The sequence below is a fragment of the Hyla sarda genome, chromosome 2 (assembly GCF_029499605.1).
Source record: "Hyla sarda isolate aHylSar1 chromosome 2, aHylSar1.hap1, whole genome shotgun sequence".
In the NCBI taxonomy this organism is placed as follows: domain Eukaryota; kingdom Metazoa; phylum Chordata; class Amphibia; order Anura; family Hylidae; genus Hyla; species Hyla sarda.
The window spans coordinates 258,624,263-258,642,767 of record NC_079190.1 but is presented as its reverse complement, the minus strand read 5'-3'; the positions used below and the strand labels follow the sequence as shown (position 1 = coordinate 258,642,767).

Below are 18,505 nucleotides of genomic sequence, written 5' to 3'. Positions count from 1 at the left end.
AACGCTACAACTCCCAGCATGCACTTTAGCTGTTTGTGCAAGCTGGGAGTTGTAGTTATACAACAGCTGAAGGTACACTTTTCCATAGAAAAAATGTGCCTCCAGCTGTTGCAAAACCATAAGTCCCAGCATGCCCATAAGGGAATGCTGGGAGTTGTGGTGGTCTGCCTCCTGCTGTTGCATAACTACAGCTCCCAGCATGCTCTTTTTGCATGCTGGGAGCTGTTGCTAAGCAACAGCAGGAGGCTGTAACTCACCTCCTGCTGCTGCTCCATCGCAGGCTGTCCCTCGCCGCCGCTCCTGGGGCCCCGATCCCAACATTGACGCCGGGGATCGTCTTCCCGCACCCGCCCTCCGGAAGAGGGGCGGAGCGGGTGCGGGAGTGACACCCGCAGCAGGCGCCCTGATTGGTCGTCCGGTAATCCGGCCGACGAATCAGGGCGATCGTGAGGTGGCACCAGTGCCACCTCACCCCTGCAGGCTCTGGCTGTTCGGAGACGGCCCCGAACAGCCAGTAATTCCGGGTCACTGGAGACCCGATTGACCCGGAATCGCCGCAGATCGCTGGACTGAATTGTCCAGCGATCTGCGGCGATCGCCGACATGGGGGGGCATAATGACCCCCCTGGGCGATATGCCGGGATGCCTGCTGAACGATTTCAGCAGGCATCCGGCTCCGGTCCCCAACCGGCTAGCGGTGGGGACCGGAATTCCCACGGGCGTATGGATACGCTCTGCGTCCTTAAGGACTCGGGATGCAGGGCGTATCCATACGCCCTGCGTACTTAAGAGGTTAAGGACCCTTGACGTACGCGTACGTCATGACACCCTGGTACTTAAGGACCCATGACGTACGTGTACGTCATGGACAATTCCGGCCCCCGCCGCGCACCGGGTGGGGATCGGACCGGGATGCCTGCTGAAATCATTCAGCAGGCATCCCGTGCAAAGGTCCAGGGGGGGGGGGGGTCATCAAACCCCCCCCCCATGTCGGCAATCGCGGCAAATCGCAAGTGAATTCACACTTGCGATTTGCGCGATTCCGGCTCATTACGGGTCTATGGTGACCCGGAATAGAAGGGGGATCGCGGGTGTCCATGACACCCACAACCCCCCTGAAGAGATAGGAGTGAGGTGGCAGGGGTGCCACCCCTCCTATCCCTGCTATTGGTGGTCTAGAAGTGACCACCAATAGCAGATCGGGGGCGGGGGGGGGTTTACTTTCGTTTTCCCCGTCCTGCCCACCCACAATAGGCGGGGCAGGACGGGGGAAACGACAGAGGACCGGCGCCGAAGATCCACTTACCGATCCGGAGGCTGCGGGCGACGGAGATCGGCGGGCGGCGACGTCGTGCGGCTGGATCCTACGGAAGCCGGCGAGTTGCCTAGCGACATCTGGAGGGTATAGTCTGAGACCACTAGATAGTGGTCTCTAACTGTAGCCCTCCAGATGTTGCAATACTACAACTCCCAGCATTCCCAGAAAGCTGTTTGGGCATGCTGGAATATGTAGTTTTGCAACAGCTGGAGGGCTACAGTTTGAGACCACTATATGGTGGTCCCTAAACTGTAGCCCTCCAGATCTTACAAAACTACAACTCCTAGCATGCCCAAACAGCAGTTTGCTGTCCGGGCATGCTGGGATTTGTAGTTTTGCAACAGCTGGAGGACCACAGTTTGAAGATCACTTTGCAGTGGTCTCTAAAACTGTAGCCCTCCGGATGTTAAACTGCAAATCCCAGAATGTCCAAACAGCTGTCTCGGCATGCTGGGAGTTGTAGTTGCGTACCTCCAGCTGTTGCATAACTACATCTCCCAGCATGCCCTTTGGTGATCAGTACATGCTGGGAGTTGTAGTTTTGCAACAGCTGGAGGCAGACTGGTTGGAAAATACTGAGTTAGATAACAGAACCTAGCTGAAGGTTTTCCAACCAGTGTGCCTCCAGCTGTTGCAAAACTACAACTCCCAGCATACACGGTCTGTCAGTACATGCTGGGAGTTGTAGTTTTGAAACAGCTGGAGGTTTTCCCCCCAGGTGAATGTACAGGGTACATTCACACGGGCAGGTTTACAGTAAGTTTCTTGCTTCAAGTTTGGGCTGCGGCAAATTTTTTGCCACAGCGCAAACTCCTAGCGGGAAACTTACTGTAACCCGATTTTACAGCGGTTCTGACATAAACGCAAAAAAATAAATACCCACATGTGACGCCATTTTGGAAACTACACCCCTCACGGAATGTAATAAGGGGTACAGTGAGCATTTACGCCCCACAGGTGTCTGACAGATTTTTGGAACAGTGGTACGTGAAAATGAAAAATGTAATTTTTCATTTGCACAGCCCACTGTTCCAAAGATCTGTCAAACGCCAGTGGGGTGTAAATACTCACTGCACCCCTTATTAAATTCTGTGAGGGGTGTAGTTTCCAAAATAGGGTCACATGTGGGGGGGGGGGGGGGGTCCACTGTTCTGGCACCATGGGGGGCTTTGTAAATGCTCATGGCCCCCGACTTCCATTTCAAACAAATTCTCTCTCCAAAAGCCCAATGGCGCTCCTTCTCTTCAGAGCATTGTAGTGCGCCAGCAGAACACTTGACGTCCACACATGGGGTATTTCCATACTCAGGATAAAATGCCCCCCAAAATTTGTAACCCCATTTCTTCTATTACCCCTTATTAAGGTGTTAAGGCTCACTGTACCCCTTATTACATTCCTCAAGGGGTGTAGTTTCCAAAATAGTATGCCATGTGGTTTTTGTTTTCTGTTCTGGCACTATAGGGGCTTCCTAAATGCGACATGCCCCCCAAAAATCATTTCAGCAAAATTTACTTTCCAAAAGCAATTTGCTTTCCAAATGTGGCTCCTTCTCTTCTGTGCATTGTAATTCGCCCGCAGTGCACTTGACGTCCACACATGGCGTATTTCCAAGAAATGGGGTTACACATTTTCGGGGGGCATGTTCTCCTATGACCCCTTGTAAAAATATGAAATTTGGGGGGGAAAACTGCATTTTAGTGAAAAAAACTTTTTTTTCATTTACACATCCGAATTTAACAAAAAGTTGTCAAACTCCTGTGGGGTGTTAATGCTCACTGTACCCCTTTTTAAGTTCCTTGAGGGGTGTAGTTACCAAAATAGTATGTTTTTTTTTTCTGTTCTGGCACCATAGGGGCTTCCTAAATGCGACATGCCCCCCAAAAATCATTTCAGCAAAATTCACTCTCCAAAATCCCATTGTCGCTCCTTCCCTTCTGAGCCCTCTATGCACCTACAGAGCACTTAACATCCACATAAGAGGTATTTCCTTACTCGAGAGAAATGGAGTTACAAATTCTGGGGGGATTTCTTTCCTTTCAACCCTTGTAGAAATTCAAAAAAATGGCTCTGCAAGAACATGCGAGTGTAAAAATTAAGATTTTGAATATCCTCCTTCACTTTTCTGCTATTCCTGTGAAACACCTAAAGGGTTAACAAACTTCCTGAATGTCATTTTGAATACTTTGAGGGGTGCAACTTTTATAATGGGGTATTTGTAACATGAAAGCCCCTCAAATCCACTTCAAAACTGAACTGGTCCCGGAAAAATTCCGATTTTGAAATTTTCGTGAAAAATTGGAAAATTGTTGCTGAACTTTGAAGTCCTCTAATGTTTTCCAAAAGTAAAAACATGCCAACTTTATGATGCAAATATAAAAGTAGACTTATTGTATATGTGAATCAATATATAATTTATTTGGAATTTCCTTTTTCTTTACAAGCAGGGAGCTTCAAAGTTAGAAAAATGCTAAATTTTCATGAAATTTGGTGATTTTTCACCAAGAAAGGATGCAAGTAACGACGAAAATGTACCACTATGTTAAAGTAGAATATGTCACGAAAAAACAATCTCGGAATCAGAGTAAACGGTAAAAGCATCCCAGAGTTATTAATGCATAAAATGACAGTGGTCAGAATTGCAAACAGGGCTCAGTCCTTAAAGGGTTAAAGAGTTTGTCCCAGATTGCTCCTCGGGCTTTCTCTGCTCCTCCGGCTTGTTTGCAGTGGCCAGAGGTAGTCGGAAAAGCCAAAAGGTGCATAAGCAGGGAAGTTACACCATTTGCGTAACTCATTTTTTAACGGGAGTTACACAAATTGTGTAAGTTCCCTGCTTTGGCCACTTTCGGCTTTTCCGACCACCTCTGGCTGCTGCAAGTAGGCCAGTAGAGCAAGCTGGGACAACCCTTTAACCCCTTAAGGACAATGGACGTACTCCTACGCCTCCGTTTCCGAGTCCTTAAGGACCGAGGACGTAGGAGTACGTCCTGTCCATTCCCGGCCCCCCGCCGCTAGCTGAAATCGTTCAGCAGGCATCGCGGCATATCGCCCAGGGGGGTCATTATGCCCCCCCATGTCGGCGATGGCCGCAGATCGCTGGACAATTCAGTCCAGAGATCTGCGGCGATTCCGGGTCAATCGGGTCTCCGGTGAGCCGGAATTACTGGCTGATCGGGGCCGTCAGAGACGGCCCCGAACAGCCAGAGCCAGCAGGGGTGAGGTGGCACTGGTGCCACCTCACGATCGCCCTGATTCGTCGGCCGGATTCCCTGCCGACCAATCAGGGCGCCTGCTGCGGGTGTCACTCCCGCACCCGCTCCGCCCCTCTTCCGGAGGGCTTGAGCGGGTGCGGGACGTGCACCCCGGGTGCTGGGGACCCCGATCCCCGGCGTTAATGTTGGGAGCGGGGCCCCAGGAGCGACGGCGGCGGGACTGACCTGCGCGGCGTCGATCAGCAGCAGCAGGAGGTGAGTGACAGCCTCCTGCTGTTGCTTAGCAACAGCTCCCTGCATGCAAAAAGGGCATGCTGGGAGCTGTAGTTATGCAACAGGAGGAGGCAGACCACCACAACTCCCAGCATTCCCTTATGGGCATGCTGGGACTTATGGTTTTGCAACAGCCGGAGGCACATTTTTTCTATGGAAAAGTGTACCTTCAGCTGTTGTATAACTACAACTCCCAACTTGCACAATCAGCTAAAGTGCATGCTGGGAGTTGTAGTGGTGCATCTGGTGGTTGCATAACTAAAACTCCCAGCATGCCCGTTGGCTGTCGGTGACTGCTGAGAGTTGTAGTTTTGCAACAGCTGAAGGCACACTGAGTTAAGTAGCAAACCAGTGTGTCTCCAGCTGTTGCATAACTACAATCCCCAGCCAAAGTAGTATGCCTCCCGCTGTTGCATAACTACAACACCTAGCATGCCCTTCCGCTGTCCGTACATGCTGGGGGTTGTAGCTTTTGCAACAGCTGAAGGCACACTGGTTGCAAAACACTGAGTTTGTTACCAAACTCGGTGTTTCACAACCAGTGTGCCTCCAGCTGTTGCAAAACTACAACTCCCAGCATGCACTGATAGACCGTACATGCTGGGAGTTGTAGTTTTGCAACAGCTGGATGTTTCTCCACCCCCCCCCAATGTGAACGTACAGGGTACACTCACATGGGCGGGGGATTACAGTAAGTATCCGGCTGCAAGTTTGAGCTGCGGCGAATTTTCTGCCGCAGCTCAAACTGCCAGCGAGAAACTACTGTGAACCCGTGCGACTGTACCCTAAAAACACTACACTAACACAAAATAAAAAACACTACATATACACATACCCCTACACAGCCCCCCTCCCCAATAAAAATGACAAACGTCTGGTACGCCACTGTTTCCAAAACGGAGCCTCCAGCTGTTGCAAAACAACTACTCCCAGTATAATACCAGACAGCCACTGACTGTCCAGGCATGCTGGGACTTTTACAACAGCTGGAGGCACCCTGTTTGGGAATCACTGGCGTAGAATACCCCTATGTCCACCCCTATGCAAGTCCCTAATTTAGGCCTCAAATGCGCATGGCGCTCTCACTTTGGAGCCCTGTCGTATTTCAAGGCAACAGTTTAGGGTCACATATGGGGTATCGCCGTACTCGGAAGAAATTGGGCTTCAAATTTTGGGGGGTATTTTCTGCTATTACCCTTTTTAAAAATGTAAAATTTTTGGGAAACCAAGCATTTTAGGTAAAAAAAAATGTTTGTTTTTTTTACATATGCAAGTCGTGAAACACCTGTAGGGTATTAAGGTTCACATTACCCCTTGTTACGTTCCCCGAGGGATCTAGTTTCCAAAATGGTATGCCATGTGTTTTTTTTTGCTGTTCTGGCACCATAGGGGCTTCCTAAATGCGGCATGCCCCCAGAGCAAAATTTGCTTTCAAAAAGCCAAATGTGACTCCTTCTCTTCTGAGACCTGTAGTGCGCCAGCAGAGCACTTTTCATCCCCATATGGGGTGTTTTCTGAATCGGGAGAAATTGGGCTTCAAATTTTGGGGGGGGTACTTTCTGCTATTATCCTTTTTAAAAATGTAAAATTTTTTAGGTAAAACCTTTTTTTTTTTTTTTTTTTTTACATATGCAAAAGTCGTGAATCACCTGTGGGGTATTAAGGTTCACTTTACCCCTTGTTACGTTCCCCGAGGGGTCTAGTTTCCAAAATGGTATGCCATGTGTTTTTTTTTGCTGTCCTGGCACCATAAGGGCTTCCTAAAGGAGACATGCCCCCCAAAAACCATTTGTTGCTCCTTCCCTTCTGAGCCCTCTACTGCGCCCGCTGAACAATTAACATAGACATATGAGGCATGTCCTTACTCGAGAGAAATTGGGTTTCAAATACAAGTAAAAATTTTCTCCTTTCTACCAATTGCAAAAATTCAAAAATTGGGTCTACAAGAACATGTGAGTGTAAAAAAATGAAGATTGTGAATTTTCTTCTTCCCTTTGCTGCTATTCCTGTGAAACACCTAAAGGGTTAATACACTTATTGAATGTCATTTTGAATACTTTGGGGGGTGTAGTTTTTATAATGGGGTCATTTATGGTGAATTTCTAATATGAAGACCCTTCAAATCCACTTCAAACCTGAACTGGTCCATGAAAAATAGCGAGTTTGAAAATTTTGTGAAAAATTTCAAAATTGCTGCTGAACTTTGAAGCCCTCTGGTGTCTTCCAAAAGTAAAAACTCATAAATTTTATGATGCAAACATAAAGTAGACATATTGTATATGTGAACCCAAAAATGTTTTATTTTGAATATCCATTTTCCTTACAAGCAGAGAGCTTCAAAGTTAGAAAAATGCAAAATTTTCATTTTTTTCATAAAATTTTGGGATTTTTCACCAAGAAAGGATGCAAGTTACCATAAAATTTTACCACTAAGTTAAAGTAGAATATGTCACGAAAAAACAATCTCAGAATCAGAATGATAACTAAAAGCATTCCAGAGTTATTAATGTTTAAAGTGACAGTGGTCAGAATTGCAAAAAACGCTCTGGTCCTTAAGGTCTAAAATGGCCTGGTCCTTAAGGGGTTAAAGGAGAACTGTGGAGTAACATTTTCCATTTCCCCTGTGCCCGGGCTGCAAAAAAAAAATAAAATAAAAAACTTTAACTCACTTTCCTACGTTCTCCCGATATCGGCGTCCCGATCCTCCTGTGCTGGTCTTCTTCCTGGTTCCAGGGCTCGGTGACTCATACTGGGCTTAGCGTATCGCCAGCTGCAGCGATGTCCTCGACCGGTGATAGGCTTAGCGCACTGTCATGTAAGGAGCTAAAGCAGCCGGGAGAAGGTGGGGCCAAGGCTCCTTTCATGACCGGCCGCGGCTGGATATCTTACTGCAGCCGGCGATACGCTGAGCCCGGTACGAGTCACCAAGCCCAGGAACCAGGAAGAAAACTGGCACCGGAGGACTGGGACGCTGATATCGGCGCAACGGGGGAATGCAGTAAGGTGAGTTAAAGTTTGTTTTTTAAGTTTTTGCAGCTCAGGCACAGGGAAAATTTTACACCACAGTTCTCCTATAACCCCTTAACGACGCAGGACATATATTTCCTGTGCCGGCTCCTGCGATATATAGGTGACCCTGTGCCATATCGGGTCGGTCCCGGCGGTCATCAACTGCTAATACCGAACCCTTTAGACGGGAAGTGAAACCGAAACCATCCCGGCAGCTCAGTCCACAGCTTGCAGGACACGAGGAGGATCTCTACCTACCTCCTGCCTGTCCGATCGCCGAATGACTGCTCCGTGCCTGAGATCCAGGCAGAAGCAGTCAAGCGGCGATAACACTGATCAATGCCATATAAATGCATGGCAGTGATCGGTGTAGGAAAGCAGCGCGTGCAATGTTGTAGTCCCCTATGGGGGCTATAACATTGAAAAAAATAATAATAAAGTGTTAATATATGCGATTTAACCCCTTCCCTAATAAAAGTCTGAATCACTCCCCTTTTCCCCTTAAAAAAAATAAATAAATAAAAAAACCATGTAAATAAAAATTTATATAAACATGTGGCATCGCCGCGTGCGTAAATGTCCAAACTCAAAAAATATTTTTTTTATTTAAACCACGTAAAAAAAATTCCAAAGTCCAAAATAGCATATTTTTGGTCACTTTTTATACAATTAAAAAAATGAATAAAAAGCAATAAAAAGTCAGATCAAAACAAAAATGGTACCAATAAAACTTCGGATCATGGTGCAAAAAATGAGCCCTCATACATCCCCATATGTGGAAAAATAAAAAAGTTATAGGGGTCAGAAGATGACATTTTTAAACGTATAAATTTTCCTGAATGTAGTTATGATTTTTTCCAGAAGTACGACAAAAATCAAACCTATATAAGTAGGTAGAGATGAGTGAAGTTGCAGTGATTTGATTCATCACCAACTTCTCGGCTTGGCAGTTGCTGACTTTTGCCTGCATAAATTAGTTCAGCTTTCAGGTGCTCCGGTGGGCTGGAAAAGGTCGATACAGATTTAGGAGAGAGTCTCCTAAGACTGTATGCACCTTTTCCAGCCCACCAGAGCACCTGAAAGCTGAACTCATTTATGCAGGCTAAAGTAAGCAACTGCCGAGCCGCAAAGTTTGTGACGAATCGAAACACTGTAACTTTGCTTATCTCTATAAGTAGGGTATAATTTTAACCATATGGACTACAGAATAAAGATAAGGTGTAATGTTTACCAAAAAATGCACTGCGTAGAAACGGAAGCCCTCAAAAAGTTACAAAATGGCGTTTTTTCTTCAATTTTGTTGCACAATGATTTTTTTTTCCATTTGGCCATGGATTTTTGGGTAAAATGACTAATGTCACTGCAAAGTAGAATTGGTGGCGCAAAAAATAAGCCATAATATGGATTTTTAGATGGAAAATTTAAAGGGTTATGATTTCTAACTTGTTCAGGACGCAGGGCGTATGCATACGCCCTGCATCCAGAGTCCTTAAGGACGTAGGGATACGCCCGTGGGAATTCCGGTCCCCGTCGCTAGCCGACCGGACCGGGATGCCTGCTGAAATCATTCAGCAGGCATCCCGGCACATCGCCACCCCCCCATGTCGGCGATCGCACTCCTGCCTCCATCCGTCTCCTGCTCTGGCCTGAGATCGAGCAGACCAGAGCAGAAGATCACCGATAATACTTATCAGAGCTATGTCACTGAACAGTATTAGCAATCAAATGATTGCTATAGATAGTCCCCTATGGGGACATAAAAATTGTAAAAAAATAAAAAAGTTGAAAAAAGTAAAAACAAAAAGTGAAAAATCCCCTCCCCAATAAAAATGGTCTGTCTTTCTGATTTTACCCCTAAAAAGCGTATTTTTTTTTAATAAACATATTTAGTAGCGCCGCATGCTTAAATGTACGAACTATCAAAATATAAAGTTAATGATTCCGTATGAACGGCGTAAACTTTTTTTAAAAAGTCCAAAAATGCAGCTTTTTTGTCACGTTATTAAAAAAAAAAAATTACGTTTTATATATGCAAATGTGGTATCAATAAAAAGTACAAATGACGGCGCAAAAAATTTGCCCTCATACCGCTCTATATACGGAAAAATGAAAAAGTTATAGGTGGTCAAATTAGGGAGATTACTGATTTTGTACAAAAAGTTTTAGATTTTTTTTTAAGCGGTACAAAAATATAAAAGTATTTACCCATGGGTATCATTTTAATTATATTGACCCACAGAATAAAGAACACATCATTTTTACCCTAAAGTGTACAGAGCGAAAACAAAACCCTCCAAAATGTTCATAATTGTGGTTTTCATTAAAATTTTCTCCCTAAAAAAATATGTTTTGGGGTTCGCCGTACATTTTATGGTAAAATGAGAGGTTTCATTACAAAGTACAATTGGTCACGCAAAAAACAAGCCCTTATATGGGTCTGTAGATGGAAATATAAAAGAGTTATGGATTTTCGAAGGCGAGGAGGAAAAAAACTAAAATGCAAAAATAAAATTGGCCTGGTCATTAAGGTGAAAATAAGCTTGGTCCTTAAGGGGTTAAGCACTGATTCCTGTTGTGAACAATGCAAATCCAATGAGGAAATTCAGGGAGGAAATTATTTGCTGCATTTCCTCAGTGTGAACACTCCATTTCTTCTGGGATAACTCTTTGTGACCATACACACCACACAGGTAGGTTGGTGGCTCAACAAGGTCATGTAGTGAACCACTGGTCACAGCCATACACATTTTAGTCCATGTTGGCCATTATCATTTAGACTGGCAATTCGTGACCAATGAAAAGGAGCTTCGTGCGAATAATGTTTGCTCATAAAGTCTTTGGTCCGATAAGTGGACACAAATTTTTGACATAGACTAAGACTAAATAGTCATTGTGGTCACCTTTCCCCTCACATATTCCCATGTCACCATAGACCTCCCTGGCCTGGTCAGTTCCCTCTTCTACCACTAACAGGCGCCAAAATTAAATGGCTTCCCCTTGTCATCTCTGGAGCCCGCACCGAGCTCCCATAGATAAGACACAGACTCCCTGTGAGGTCCCTCACGCCGCATCCCGCGCTTTTTCCTCAGCACTCAGCCCTCCTTTTCCGCCAGTCACGTTGAGCTCTCTCCCTGCCTTCTTGCTCGTTCTCCGCAGTGTCCTCCCGCCCTCTCTCCCTGTGAGTCTCCCCGGTCTATCCCTTCCCCTGGGCGCTCCAGGGCTCCGCCTTTGTTGAGTCCAACCGAGAACTCGGCCCAGCCTCTCCTTATATGGCTGAGGACTGACGGCAGCAGTGTGGAGGCTGGTCTGAGGGAAGGGAAGCCCACCTTACATTGTTACTATCCCCTGCCTGGAATGTGATGTCTGAGCCCTGCACTGCAGGGAAGGGAAGAGAAGGGGGAGACAGAGGATCCGAGCAAAGGAAATCGCTTCTCTTGGGGACTGTACACTCTCTGGCTTGGGATTGTTGAGCTTTCCTTGGCGAGGTAAGGAAACTGGGGATCTATAAGGGATCTGGCGTCCGTACACGATCCTATGTGGATCACCCCTATGGAAGTTTCATTATTGAAGAGTAACTTTACTTTTCAGGCTGTCACACAGGGATCTAGTCTGTGCCTTGCTATTTCTCCATTGCTTTGCAGTTCTAGTTCTGTCCCTACGATTCCTGGTTGTGATAACTCCTGCATGGACTGGATCTCCATAGATCCACCAGGGATCCCTTTCCCCCCCTCCAGTATAAGGCATTAGTAATGGTGAAGCCTTTGTGGTTGCTGTGAAGGAATGTGATGGATCCTGTGGTATGTGCAGAGGTTAGTAGGGGGAGAATGACTGCAGTAACCTCATCTGCAGTGGGGGGATCAGGTGGCTGCGAACAGCTGCCTGTGCTCCCAACCCTATAGTGGGGGGCTGCAGGGGCTTCTCATTGTGGATTGAGGAATTTGAGGCATTTCATGTCCAATATCTAACCAGGCTGCTCCATTTAACCATTAACCGCTGTTCAGTGTACAGCTGACTCTTTGAGGAGCTGAAGGGGTTAATCCTGTAGCACAGGCCTGGCAGGCATTAAAAGATCATTATGAATTCCTTATGCTGGCTTTGGCAACCGAGAAGACTAAACCTCATATGTGAGATTATTAAGTCCCTTCCTTATTGATTTATTTATTTATCCTAATAGTTTATTTTTACAGTGAGGTTGACTGGGAAATGTGAAGCGTAGCCTCATTGCTGATGTGGAGGCTGGCGCTCTGGTTGTTAGGTTACATTTGCCGCAGTAATGTTCTAGGTTAAATTTGTATGCGCTGCCTGAATCATCAGTCTGCTATGTGATTCAGTGCTCAGCGCCTGTAGGGGAGCCTGGAAGAGAACTTCAAGGAGGAAGGTGTGCTCCAATCCATTATCTTCTCCAGCCAATCCATTATGCTGCACTTACGGCCTGTTATGTGGAACGTGTTGGCATGCTGCACCGCTTCCATTCACTTTACCCCCAAGGATGCATAGGTATGGCCTGCCTGCAGGTGACCTCTGACATGTAGCAGTGTATGGCTGAGCAAACTTTATTTTCCCCTTTTTAAAAGAAGGAAAGACGAGTTGAAAAATCCTCTAAGCAGAAACTGCATCAAGGTGACTTTCCAGCGCACGCCTGCAGTAAGCTGGAGCAGAAAAATAATTACAAGTTACAAGTAATGGCTATTCATTGTGCCGATCTGTAGGGAAAAGGTCGCCCTGGCATCTCTCGAGATGTCTGCATAGTCAAATAGGATCAGGGTAGGCAAATAAATATTGATGCTTTCAGATGTCATTTGGATATTAATCCTGCACATCAGCCGTGTAAGTAGGGCTGGGCGGTATACCGGTTCATACCGAATACCGAAATTTTTGTGCTGCACAATATGAATCTTAACCTATACCGGTTTGGCCCCTCCACCTCGTGAATGAATAAATTATCAGTCCAGCGGTGCGCTGTTCTCATCGGGGAACTAATCATATGTGACCCACGAGCGCTGTTCTGCCCCCTCCCCAATTATCAGCCCAGCACTGTCCCCATGGGGTACTACTCACATATGTCACCTGCAAGCGCTGCCCTCCTGGGCCTCCTGTTTGTTGTGGCCGCCAGCGCTGACACTCTATACCAGTGGTCTTCAACCTCCAAATGTTGCAAAACTACAACTGTTGTAGTTTTGCAACATCTGGAGGCCCGCAGATTGCAAACCACTGCTCTATACTGTATCCCTATGCCTGGGCTGCAAAAGGTAAAAAATAAACTCACCTTCCCTGTCGGTCCAGACCAGCTTCCCAGGGAAAGGAACGTCGGCAGCCGTCAGCCTATCACCGGCCGCAGCGATGTTCCGCCCCTGCCAGTGATAGGCTGAGCCCACTGTCTTCTTACATGACAGTCGGCTCAGCCTATCAGAGGCCGAGGCGGAACATCGCTGCTGACGGCTGTCCGACGTTCCCGTCCCCAGCGTAAGGCCGACATCGGAACATGCGTTAGTTTACCTTTTGCAGCCCGGGCATAGAGATACTGCTCAGATAGGGATCGATCGATATCGTTTTTTTAGGGCCGATAGCCGATAACTTATACCGGAATATCGGTATAAGTTATCGGCTATTTATCCCCCCTCGACACTGCTGCAGATCATTGATTTAAGGAAATTGCCGATACCGATAATGCCCAAAATCATGATTATCGGCCGATAATATCGGCCATACCGATAATCGGTTGATCCCTACTGCTCAGTATAGAGTGTCAGCTGGCGGCCGCAATAAACAGGAGGACAAGAAGGGCATCACTTGCGGGTGACGTGAGTAGTACCCCGATGGGGACAGTGCAGCGCTGGGCTAATAATTAATTTTTGGGGGAGAGAATACCGTTATATACCGTGGAACCGCCATAAGTTACAAAAATACAGTGATACACATATTTGGCCATACCGCCCAGCCCTAAGTGTAAGGTTATGTTCACACTGAGGAATTCACTAGGAATAATTTCAGTCAGGAAATTGTTGCCTTCTGTCATTTTGTCTATCAAGCGGAATTCGAGCTGAATTGCCACGCAGAAATAAAGAGGAATGAAGGAGGAGGCTATTTAATTCTACTTTTCTGTATTGTGCTTGAATTCTGTGGGAAAACTATGTTGGGCGGATTTTTTTTTTTATTACCATTGACTTCTATTGAATTCTGCTTGCGGATTCCGCTTGAAGAATGAACATGTTCTTTCTTCAAGCGGAACTGAATTCAGCGAGCAGAATTTACTCTGAGAAGCAGGAAAAACATTGAAGTGAATGGAAAATCGATTGCTGAACAAATTTAAACTGATAAAGCTAGCAGAATCACTCAAGGATATTCCTCAGTGTGAACGGTACGTTTAGCGTAGATGGATTCTGTCAGCGTTCTGCTCATAGATTGCATGTCGAGCAGTTATCCGCAGGCTGAAGATGATAGGACCCTATGCTGGTGCAGAGAAAATGTAGCGTCTTCTGAATTGGAGGACCTTGATCATATGATGTGAGGGTCACAGGAAGAACATACAAAGACAAATATAGGGGTATAAAAGAATCATGGCTACTGTCAAAACATAGAATTTGGTAACAATTGCCCTATTTTTTAAACAGATAAAAAGTCAAATGTAAGTATAGATCACTGAGTTAGTCTGTCATGTCAAATTCTAATATGCCATTCGAAAGAAAAGCTAGGTTACATCCAAGGTTGTTTCCATTCCAGCTCCCTCCTGCGGTTGGTGCCTAACTTTTAGCATCTTGAATAGCTAATATGGCCATCTCTTCAACATGGGTAAATATTAATGGATGCCATAATGTCTAAGAAAGCTGGGAACCTTATTAGCTTTCACCTAAAGTGAATCGGTCAGTTGTTTCATTCTGCTATGGTTATCTTGAATGCTGTCGGGTTTAAAGGGGTTTACAAGTGAACCCCCCCTATAATCACTATGGGGGATCTCCAGAACGGGGCTCCTGCCTGCATGCACTCTCTGAGTCGGGGCCCTGTTATGGAGATCGGGGGGGGGGGGGGGGGGGGGCTGATCTGCTGGAGTACTCCTTTTGTTCTGTTAGGACATCCTATTGCTTCAGAGCAAGTAAGGAATCATCTTTAAAATTAGGCTGGGTTCCCACATTGTATTTTGGTGAAAGATTTGCATCTTTAAGTGTTTTGGACCAACTGCTGGTTTTGGCTGTAAATACTACTTGTGATCCCAACCTTAGGCAATGTATCATTTGAGAGGAAATAGTGTCTGCCAAAGTTAGAGTACCTGTCGCCAAATGAAACTTTTACTATATTGTTGCTTATGTAATTAGATGACACTTTGCCAATCACTGTTAATTTTCAACTTTTTTAGGTCTTAAATGCATTTGAATAGAAACGGACACTAGGTGGCTCTGTTCTGTTCCCTGCCGCAACTAATACTGTCAGTTTGGTCTACTCCTGGCCTGGCAGGAGACCAAACTCAGGAAGTGCTTTGGAACATAGCGAGGTACAGCTGTCTCTCACTGCCTGTGAATTAGGCAAGAGCGATTGCTGTGCCCCCCCACAGACAAAACTGTGTGTCATCCGGCTCGCATTCGCCAAAGCTCAGTGCAGAACAGCAGAGAGGAGAGGGCGGAAGAGGTCCCCCAGTAGGCTTCGACATTGCATCTGCTGGGGAAAGCACACTTCTTCCTGCCCAGAAAACACAGCGTGTAAGCTAGAACAAAGGTATGTTACAGAGCTTTTTTTAAGGGGGGTGTTGGGAGTAGTTGGGAAACATTCTGTGAGTTAGTTTAGGATGCATCCTTTGGTGACAGGTACTCTTTAAACCAGTGATATAAGTTTTTCTTATTGTTTAGTTTCATACAGTTCTTGGGGATCCACTTCCTGTGTCGCATAGCTTTCAATCGAATTGACCAATAGTACATAGTACTGTACACTACAAATGCAACTGCACTATAGGCTTACAGCTGATGGCTTCCATCCTCACACCTTCCCACCACTCCCAATATTATGTAAATGCTTATTATTCCCCAGTCAGTCAAGCATGTACAAGTTCTCAGAACAATGGTTTATGAAGTAAAATAGATCCGCAATAACTGTCAGCTTTATTTTGGGTCACTCAATTGTTTTCATGTTATTTCCATGAGCCGTCTGATACATCCAGTTATATTTCGCTTTATTCATACCAATAACTGCACTGTGTGAATGCACGTGTTGTGGAGCTTGAGTAATATTTCTGTGCTTTATAAAGACTGTATTGGTTTTAAGATTGAGATCTTGCAGGAGGCTGGTTCTCTAGTCTTTGACCTCTCCAAGGGCCCCTACGTACAGGCCAGTGTTTTGGAGCTGCATAATACTGAGCCACTTTTTGATCCATCTTTTGCATCCTCTGTATTTCTGAGCCAGGGATTAATTTGCACCTCTGTTTTAGACCAACTCCTAGTTTTTGACTTTCCAGTACTGATGCAAAATTCTCTTTTAAACTGCAGTATTCCTAGGGTTAGTACTAGATTTTATTGATGCTTCTATCCGACATGCATTGTACATTTACGTGTGTATTCTGCTGCAGATTTTATTGACGTACAATTAGTCTGCAGCAAAATGTGAACTTTCCATTAGGGCCGGTTCACACTGAGAAATTCGGAATGCAAGCATTTCGGTCAGACATCCGAAGGCAGCGGTCCCTGTCGTCGATACGTGCTGTCCCCATTGATGGCAATTAAGTCCACTTGAGTATGTTAATTTTTTTTTTTTTGGCGGAATCCAATTCCACAGCCAGATTTTCCATAGTCTGAACTTTGCAACGGAATCCCATTGACAGCAATAGAAAGCTGCTGCAAGCAGATTCTCCTTTTTGGAATTTTTTTGTGTACACTGGCCCTTAGGGTCAAAACATGCAGGCTGTTGGCTGCTGGCAGACTGGTGTGAGTTTTTCTGTATGTGGCTGACAGCAAGTGTGTTTTCACCCTTAAATAACACCTGTCAATAGAAAAAGAAACGTTTGAAGTTTTGATCAGCGGGTGTTCAAACCTCCGCTGTTCAGGAAAAGGAGCCGGGAGATGTGCGTTCTCTCCCAGCTTTGTCACGTGATTGAGACAAACCCGCCATGTAAGTCTATGGGAGTGTCCCAATCATGTGGCACAAGCAGGATGGAGAGGCAGGGAAAGGAGTGCGCAGCAGCGCTGACTTCTCCCAGATCATTCTCCTGATCGGCGGAGGTCTAAACACTCCCCTCCCGCCAATACAAAATTTGACATGTCCCTAAGGCTGCATTCACTACACGTTTTTGCAATACAGTTCCTGTTTCAGGTTTTTGATGAAAAACTGATTCCTTTAAACCATACTAAACTGTATCAAAACATGTGTACACATTTTAACCTGTATACGGTTTGAAAAATGTCTGGTTACATTTATTTTTTATTTTTTTTTTAACTTCTAAGTTATTCACTTTTCACTCCATTATGAATAAAGTTTCACTTGTTTGATTGAAATTCCAAGAAAAAAACTGCAAAGTCAAAAACCATATGGTGCAAACCTGATGGAACCGTACGCACATACGGTTCCCATTGACGCCCATGTGAAAAAAAAAATACGTTTTCAATACGGTTTTTCACCCATAACAAAGGCTACGGTTTTGGGTACGGGGGAAAAAAGACGTCCAAAACCATACAAGACGCAACCGGGTGCATCGTTTGGCATACGGTTTTCAATGGAGAGTCAATGCATATGGTTTTCAATACAGTTCCATGCAGTTTTCAAATTGAAAATGTATACGGGAACTGTGTCGCAAAAAAAAGTGATGTGAACGCACCCGAAGACATGTCAAAAGTTTTTTTTTTTTTTCTAATGACGGGTTTAAAGGGGTACTCCGGCCCCAATACATCTTATCCCCTATCCCATAGACTTGCATTGATATTTCACTCTACACACTCAGAGCCTCCAGCGCTGCAGAGAGCTCAAAAAGGTGGGTGCCCAATGACAGATTGTGGCAATCCCCAGTGGTAGGACCCCCCCGCAATCAGACATCTTTGGATAGGGGATAAGATGTATTAGGGCCGAAGTCCCCCTTTAAGACACCTGTGCCTGGTAAGGAAATAGACTGCATTACTGTGTTTGCAAGTTACCATTTAAAGGAGAAATCCGGCAAAAAATTAACTTATCCGCTATCCAAAGAATAGGGGATAAGCAGCTGATTGCGGGGGGTCCAAGCACTAGGACACTGAACACTGGGACGGGACTTGGCGCTGTGGTTAAGGGATATGTTTACTTTTACCGGAGTTCTTCTTTAAAGCTGGCTCTGCCATGGCTGGTGCTTTGGGTGTCTACATCAAGTGTTTAAAATCTTGTAATTTTTAAATGAATGCAGATTTTGAATCCTCTTCATATAGCTATAGTGAATTAATAACTTTATATTTTACGTACACCGATTCCCTCACTCGCACGCGTGCACACGACTGACATAGTTAGGTATTTCACCTTTGTATACACACCCTGTGTTTCAATGAAAAAATGTGTATGTTCTTGGGTGTAACCATCACTGACTCAGGGGATGCAATTGCTATGGAGCTTATTTGCTTCATTGGTTAGATTACTTTCGCTATGTTTTTTTGTTAAAGGTCCTTTTGCGTGGCTTTTTATCTATAGACTACATTGTAGTAACCTAAAATCATGAAAAGCTAAACAATAATGGTCAAAAAAGGTGGATGGAAAAGTC

At 45.3% G+C, this 18,505-nt stretch overlaps 1 protein-coding gene across 3 annotated transcripts in view; it reads left to right on the top strand.

Moving 5' to 3' along the window:
- Positions 1-10,411: 10,411 nt before the first annotated feature.
- Positions 10,412-18,505, top strand: part of LUZP1 (leucine zipper protein 1) — a 101,461-nt gene continuing 93,367 nt past the window's right edge. For 2 of the 3 annotated variants that reach the window (XM_056557019.1, XM_056557020.1), the window contains exon 1: positions 10,776-11,294. The gene's annotated coding sequence lies outside the window, so the exon portion shown is untranslated. Of the gene's footprint in view, positions 10,500-10,775; positions 11,295-18,505 lie in introns of those variants that run through there. The other variant, XM_056557023.1, reaches the window with a different exon arrangement.